This window comes from Haemaphysalis longicornis, unplaced genomic scaffold (genome assembly GCF_048455015.1).
Source record: "Haemaphysalis longicornis isolate Haplotype H1 unplaced genomic scaffold, Haemaphysalis longicornis Haplotype H1 scaffold_4, whole genome shotgun sequence".
NCBI lineage: Eukaryota > Metazoa > Arthropoda > Arachnida > Ixodida > Ixodidae > Haemaphysalis > Haemaphysalis longicornis.
In genome coordinates, this window is record NW_027526361.1 from 139,895,328 (window position 1) to 139,902,547 (window position 7,220).

A 7,220-nucleotide genomic window follows, 5' to 3' on the forward strand; every position below is an offset into this window, starting at 1 on the left:
AGTGCGCTTAGTCGGCTGTCCTCCTTAATAGAGTGGTTCGGGTGTGGGTTGATGTGCTACAGACAGGCAGTTAGATGCCTAGGAGGGGGGAGGCAACCGGGCCGCAACATGTTTGTACGCGAGAATGAAGCTCAACGGCTTCCAGGTTTTACATCGTTATGACACAGATGCATGCCGTTCGTTTGGGGGAAGGAGAGCAATAACTGAAGCATTGGCGCGAACAGAAGCGCGACTGGGGGCGAAAACAAAGGACAGCTGCTGACGCCGCCGTTACCGCGTCGTGTACAGCTCGTCGAGTAGCGGCGAATCCCTCTTGGATGAACAGCAACTTGCGTGCTTTCAATGTCAGCGTGAACCAATGTTATTTCTTCAGAGGGCTTTTTGGAAATATTTTCGACGCGTCTGTCACTTCTAAGCCCGCGCACATGAACGGCTGCTGTGTTATACGTGCGAAGGTTTGTATTGTAAAACAGTTGGATGGAGGGGGGGGGGGGGGGGGGGCGTGCACGCGCAGCTATAGGTTTCATGCCCATACTGATACATGGCATGTCCGTTGTGCTGGCGTGAGGTTTAAATACGGGCTTTAAACGGCCAAATGGGACCTGTCCCTATTCCTTAGTGGTGGAGCGGGTTGGATGTGTGTGTTACACAGAGTAAGATGCTTACGACGTGGGGAGGGAGGGGGGTAAGGGAGACACATGTAGCTCCATGTTTGTCTGCAAGAACAAAGCTTGGATTATTCAGAGGTTCATTCAGCTAATTGGAGGTGTGCTCCATCGGAAGCGGCTAGGAAGTGCTCCATCGCAAATTAGAACAAACGCGCTTTCTTTCTTGTACTCCGTGGTCTGCGTACAGTTTTGCAGGTTATGCTTCTGCACAGAGTGCGAGGGCATTATTTTTTTCTTCAGTTAATTCTTTAGGGCGTAGCATTATTGGTGGTGTAACCAAGAGCCAGGACCGTTGTATCGTGTCAGTTGCGGATGCGGCCTTTGCATCTGCCCTTTGTGTATGACTGTTTATATACAGCCTGGCTGTGATAATGCAGCTGCGTCAGGCTATATGTATGGCATGCTACCACAAATAAACGTTCTTTTTTGTTGCTTCAACACTGCGTGCTTACTACTGGACGCCGGAAGATGGTGTAAGAAGTGGGATTATGTTCGCCAATGCAGTAACGACAGGCAGACGGTCATTGTCGTGCACCTTCATGATAGAACTATTGAAGCCGCCGAAGCCCTTGGTGCTCTCTGGAAGTCCAGCATAGAACTAGAACCCTTTTAGGCGCAGGTTCCAGGGGTGCCTGCAGGCAACGGAGTCGTCGAACGAACCGAGGTTGTAGGCAGCCAAGACAGCGCCCCTGCTCAGCGTTGCCGGAGAGGACGTCCTAGAGGTATTCAACAAATTTGCATTTTTTTGAGAATGAAAGCAAGTAAGATTACGCAAGTATTACGCGAAAGTTCAAGGCATACTGTCAACCGCAGCAGGACCAATTATACGAGCGTTATGTTTTGCCCGCAAAAACGCCAGCGGAGGGGCAGTGTTTTGTAGCATTTCTCCCGGGACTCACGGATGTCTTCACGAGATTGAAATTTCAGAACTTTGAGCGACTCCACGGTCAGGGACCATATCGCCTTTGGAACAGTTAGTGCGATATTGTGCGAGAAAATGCTCAAAGTTATGGTCCTCGCGCTACAAAGAGCGGACGACCTTTCTAAGGCAGATAAATTATGTGCTCAGCAAAATAATGCCTGGGTTGTCACAGGTAAGGAAGTAGCGCCGATCGGGATGCACAGGTAAGTCAAACGTGCAGCGTGTGAAAAATTTTCCGAATGTGCCGAAGAATGTGGGGTGGAACCCGAGAAGGCAGTTGCACAAGACACGCAGACAATTCAAGTGTTCCAGATGATCAAGACAATTCAAGTGTTCTACCACGCTGAACACGAGCGTGGTAGATGCCGAGCCTTTCGGCAAAATGTGCTTTTTGTGCAGGAGGGCTAACCACTTTGGTGCGTGCGGTAAGAAAAGGTCTCAAGTCAGTGAAGTACGCGACGAGCAAGATGGCTTTGGCATCCTCGATGTCAGCGTTTCCAGCAATGCTGATTGCCTGATCAATGCAAAAATGTCTTTCAAACAAGGGTCCCTTAAGTTGGGCACAGGCTCACAAGCCAACGTGTTGCCTCACTATATGTTCAAAAGCCTAAAAGCGAACTCCACGTTATGGGGAGCTCCTCTGTTCTGCGGTCATACCGTGGCGGCGTTATTAAGCATATCGGGGTGGCTATAGATACGCTACAAGTTGTCGCAAAGGGCCAGAGCTGTTGCTTCGACTTTTTCATCGTTAAGAAGAGCAACTAGGCCATCCTGTGGCTGTCGGTTAGCGAAACGTTAGGACTGGTCTCTCGTCCTGTCGGCGTTGTAAATGCAAGCAGCACCGTCGAAGTAATGACCGAATTTCCCGAGTTGTTTCAGGGGATCGGCTGCCTAGCACGCCACTACAACATGGCCCTGTGGGAGGATGCAACACCGGTGGTCCGGCAGGTACGACGGGTGCCCGGGGCGCTGCTCCAGCCCTTGCTGAAAAATCTGGACCACGTGGTACATGGAGGCATCCTGGTCAAAGTCAGCCAATCGCGGATTGGGTGAGCCTCTTCGTCGCGGTTATATGAAGTATCGAAAACTGCGTGTCTGCGTTGACCCCAGGCGCATTAACCGGCGCTTAAAACGAGAGCACTACCAAATTTCAAAAAGACGACATTGAGGCTCAGCTTGCCGGTGCCAAGTTTTTCTCTCACCTGGATGCATACCCTGGGTTTCACCAAATTCCCTTAGATGAGGCCACTTCGAAGGTGTGCACGATTGGCATTCCATTTGAGCGCTACCGTTTTCTGGGGCTACCCTTTGGGATCACTTCGGCATTTGCGGTTTTTTGAGAAACCACGAATAAATATTCGAGAACTGTCCCAGGCGTGCTAATATATATCGACGATATATTCATATGGGTTATCAGGGGGGAAGGCCACGACGGCCGCCTCCGCACAGCCTTGCAGTTGGCCAAGAGAGCCGGCCTAATGCTAACTGCTGCTAGGTACAGATTGAGGGTCACCGCAATCGACTTCTTTGGTGACGCGGTAAGATAAGAGGGTATGAGACCAAACACCGCAATTCCGCAACCAGTTGACAAAGCCATCGTCCACCGAATGCTGGGAGGGGTCACTACTTTGGAAAATACATACCGCATCTGGCGCAGAGAATGGCGCTCCTGGGAAGTCTCATGAAGACAGTCTTGAAATGCTGTGAGAATGATTCCCACGAATGAAAATCCGTTTGCGCCTTACTGAGCAGTGCACCATTGATAGCTTTTTTATCCTACCAGGGAAACAAAGGTCGTCGCAGACGCTGCAAAAAGCGGCATCAGTGCGGCTCTTCTTCAGCGTGACAATGACAATTGGCGGCTAGTAGTCGGCGCATCACGAACCGTGACTCAGAAAGAGCAACTATACGCACAAATCGAAAGGGACAATGGCGTTGAATTTTCGGTGCGAGAAGTTTTTTCACTTCGTGTACGGCCGCAAATTCTTCATTGAAACGGACAACAGAACGCTGATAGAGATTGCTTCGAAGGGAATTTGTGACCTGCCATTTCGACTTGAGCGGTTGTTTCACCGATTGCTCAGGTTTGATTATGTTCACTTTATCCAAGGTAAATAGCTGTTCCTGGCTGATATGTTGTCTTGATCATCGCCAGTGGAACCGGGAAATAGAACCGGGGTTGACTTTACGGATGACGTCTACTCTCATGCAGTCAGGGTGGGTTAAGAACTGGGGTGCAAGAAAATCTGATCGTCTACAGTCGCTGATCCAGACTTACAAACTGTATTGCGCTGCCTAAGGAACGGAGAACTAAAAGGCCGCTTCAAACCAATCGGCCCAGAGTTGACCGAGGTTTAAGGGACTGTCCTGAAAGAAAAAGGTCATCACCCCTAAGGCTATAAGATGAGATACTAGGTCGCATTCATGAAGGTCAGTGACGCATAAATAAGTGCAAAGCAAGAGCCTATCGACTTGCATTCTGGCTAGCTCTGAATATGGATATCGCAAACCTTGAAAAAAGCTGCGCTGTTTTTAAAAATACGCCTGCAGTCAACAAAGTGAAGCGCTAGTTCTTAGGCCAACCCCAGAGCAAGCCTGGTACAGAATAGGCGTTGAAATCTTTACGTGAGCCGGCAGCTCCTACCTTTGAGTGTTTGACGCGTTTTCAAACTTTTCTGAAGTCGAAAGGCTTGGGACACGACGACAAGCACTGTCATAGATAAACAGTGCTAAATATTATCTACATGTGGAATTCCATTCAAAGTCAGCACCTATAACGGCCCCAGTTCGCGTTCCATGAGTTCTCTTTGCATCATGATATGGCTTCATGCGCTTGACTTCCAGTTGAAGGTTGACGCGGTCAAACACATAAAAGCTAAAATGGTCAATAGGATCATGAAGACTGGTTAAAGGAAGGACGTCTTCTGGCTGGGTCGACTCTGCTATCGCTCCACGCCACTGGACGATGGCAGATCTCCAGGGGAATCGCTTCAGGGCAGGAAATTGCGCAATTGGCTGGCGGAATTCCGATTGCGCTCTCGACTCCAGGAATTCAGGCCCCAGTCGCTCAAACAGAAGTCGTCGAGAGGGAAAACTGCCAGAACTGAACAAATATGCCGTCGTAAGAGTCCATGGGGATACATGTGATCACTAGGCTCGTGTTTTGGATAAGGTGGCGCCAAGGTGTTGTCGTGTCCGTACTGAAGACAATCGGGTGCTTCGACGGAACCGGCCACACCTTCTCGTCACGAGTGCATCTTTCCAGAGGGACGTAGCGGAAGACGAGTGTGACGGTGATGACGTGTTCCAGGAAAATGCACGGTCTCACTGAACGGCATCAACAGCGAGTTCGCCGGAGTCAACGTCAACCCCAAGTGAGGCGATCCACTCGGCAAAGAAGATAACCCAGCGCCGTTCAGTACGACGAGGTCTTCAACCAAGCCTCGTGTATCTTGATGTCAAAGTTCTAACTATCGTACGGCAGGAGATGGATCGTGCCAGTTGCGCATGCGCCTTTTGAATCTTCCCTTTTCCTATCACTGTTTCTGTTCGGCTTGGCTGGGATAATGCAGCTGCCTCAGACTATGTGTACCTGCCTATACGAATAAACGTTCTTCTTGCTGCTTCAACGCTGCGTGCTTACTGCTGGACGCCGAACACGTGTAACACCCTCAACGTCCGCAATAATGCCCATTTCGCGGAAGTTCCATCTTTGAATGTTACAATAGCGCAAGTAGAGATACTTGGTTGAACGAATTTTTGAAAAATCAAACAATAAAAAAACTGCAAAACAATAGCGAAAATGGCGGACCGTAGAACGCCCTCCTTTTCCACAAGAACGCATATTTTGAGGAAGTTCTACCTGTAATCTTTATAGTATCGTAAAAGGAGATAATTTGGTCGGACATAATTCAGAAAAACAAAACAATTGGCGGTAAAGAACTCAACCCCCAGACAAGTGGCCTAAGAATGCTACGCCTTAATGCATTAGTAGACGTTTTTTTATTCAGGCAATGATTTCTGTTTTACATTCACCTTTTTTTGCGGTAGCCTTTATTGCTTCACAAGCGAGTTGGCAGACTGCATGCAGACTGGTACTGACGTGCTGGCGAGGTCTCGTAGGCGTTGTGTTGACAATAGAACAGACAGCTTGTGGGCACAGTGCCAAATTAGCCGACTGTCTGCCCTGCGCTGGCACGCTTTTCTTACCCATTCTACAGGCGACATTGATAAATCGCGTTATGCCGATGCCTGATATATCCAGAATGGCCAACCAGCGAAATCGTCGCATGCCAATAGTATTGTTGCACGTAACCGAAACCAAAATTATGTAAACTTCAAGCCTAGATATCGTCCAATCACACCAAAGGAAGATTGATTGATTGATTGATTGATTGTAGGGTTTAACGCGCCGACGGAACGCAGGCGATGAGGCGCGCCGTAGTGGAGGGCTCCGGATTAATTTTGACCACCTGGGGATCTTTAACGTGCGCCGAAATCTCGCACACACGGGCGTTCTTGCTTTTCGCCTCCATCAGAAAAGCGGCCGCCGCGGCCGGGAATCGAACCCGCGACCTCGTGCTCAGCAGCGCAACGCCTTAGCCACTGAGCCACCGCGGCGGGGCACACCAAAGGAAGAAGACGCGTTGTCTGTCGTAGTTGCGGCCGCCGCAAATGTCACGTTGTACTTTTTCTCGTTTTTAACGCTTTATAAAAATAAATCTTGGTTTGTCATTGGGATGAACGATGACAAGTGTGTTTATTTGAGCCGGTACATGCGGTACAAACAATAACAGAAGAGGTTTGACAGATTCAATAAAGACCTTGGATTACAATGAGAAGGGGGGGGGGGGCTTTCTTGCACACAAAAACCTAATTGAATGAGAGCATTTCAGCACCCCAAATTCGAGACATTATTTCGCCGAAAAATTGTAGAGTACCAACATTATATACGGACATTGTCAGCAAACACGCCCAGTTTACTTGCGTTTTTATCGTTTCACCTTGGATTGTTCGCCGCACGATTTAAAAGGTTCGCACTATTTAGCGGTTTGACCGAACAGCACCGTGCGGAATTTACGGTGCTGACTTTATAGGCAGTAATTGCCACGCACAAGCAGGACGTAACTGAACACACGGCCAAGACGTCCCTCACGCCATCAATAGCTGAATGCGTGTTCCATGCTATTTAGTATCTGCAGATATAGTTTTTATCCACACCCACAGCACGAATCCCTTGCGAGCAAGTGACTTTGAGGGGTCCTTGGAGTGCCTTCTTTATATCTGCAACTCTTAAAAGCCTTGTAACGGAGATACAACTGTCGTATAGTTGCGCGTAAAAGGCCATGTAGCTTACACTACTTGCATCAGGTGGACACCAGTGGCTCTGCCCTAACTTCGGTGTTATATACGACACCAGCTCTGTCGCCAAAGCACACTTTGAAGTTAGGTTTGGGTCAACTTTTTGCTCCGCTTCAATTCTCCGACTGTTATGCAATACTGCTTGCGGATATTCCTGCTTACAGGTTCGCGAAATACATACCGCATCTTAATCTATATCTCAAGATTAATCTATATCTTGCCATCGTGGCGTCAAGCACAACAACGGCATCGCCCACAGCGACAATGAA

General features: G+C 48.9%; 1 long non-coding RNA gene across 1 annotated transcript; it reads left to right on the plus strand.

The window, feature by feature from the left end:
- The first annotated feature begins 1,174 nt into the window (after positions 1 to 1,174).
- Positions 1,175 to 5,176, plus strand: LOC144180600 (uncharacterized). Its single transcript, XR_013324468.1, has 3 exons — positions 1,175 to 1,390; positions 2,470 to 2,639; positions 4,901 to 5,176. It is a non-coding gene; the product is annotated as an uncharacterized LOC144180600 (long non-coding RNA).
- The last annotated feature ends 2,044 nt before the right edge of the window (positions 5,177 to 7,220 follow it).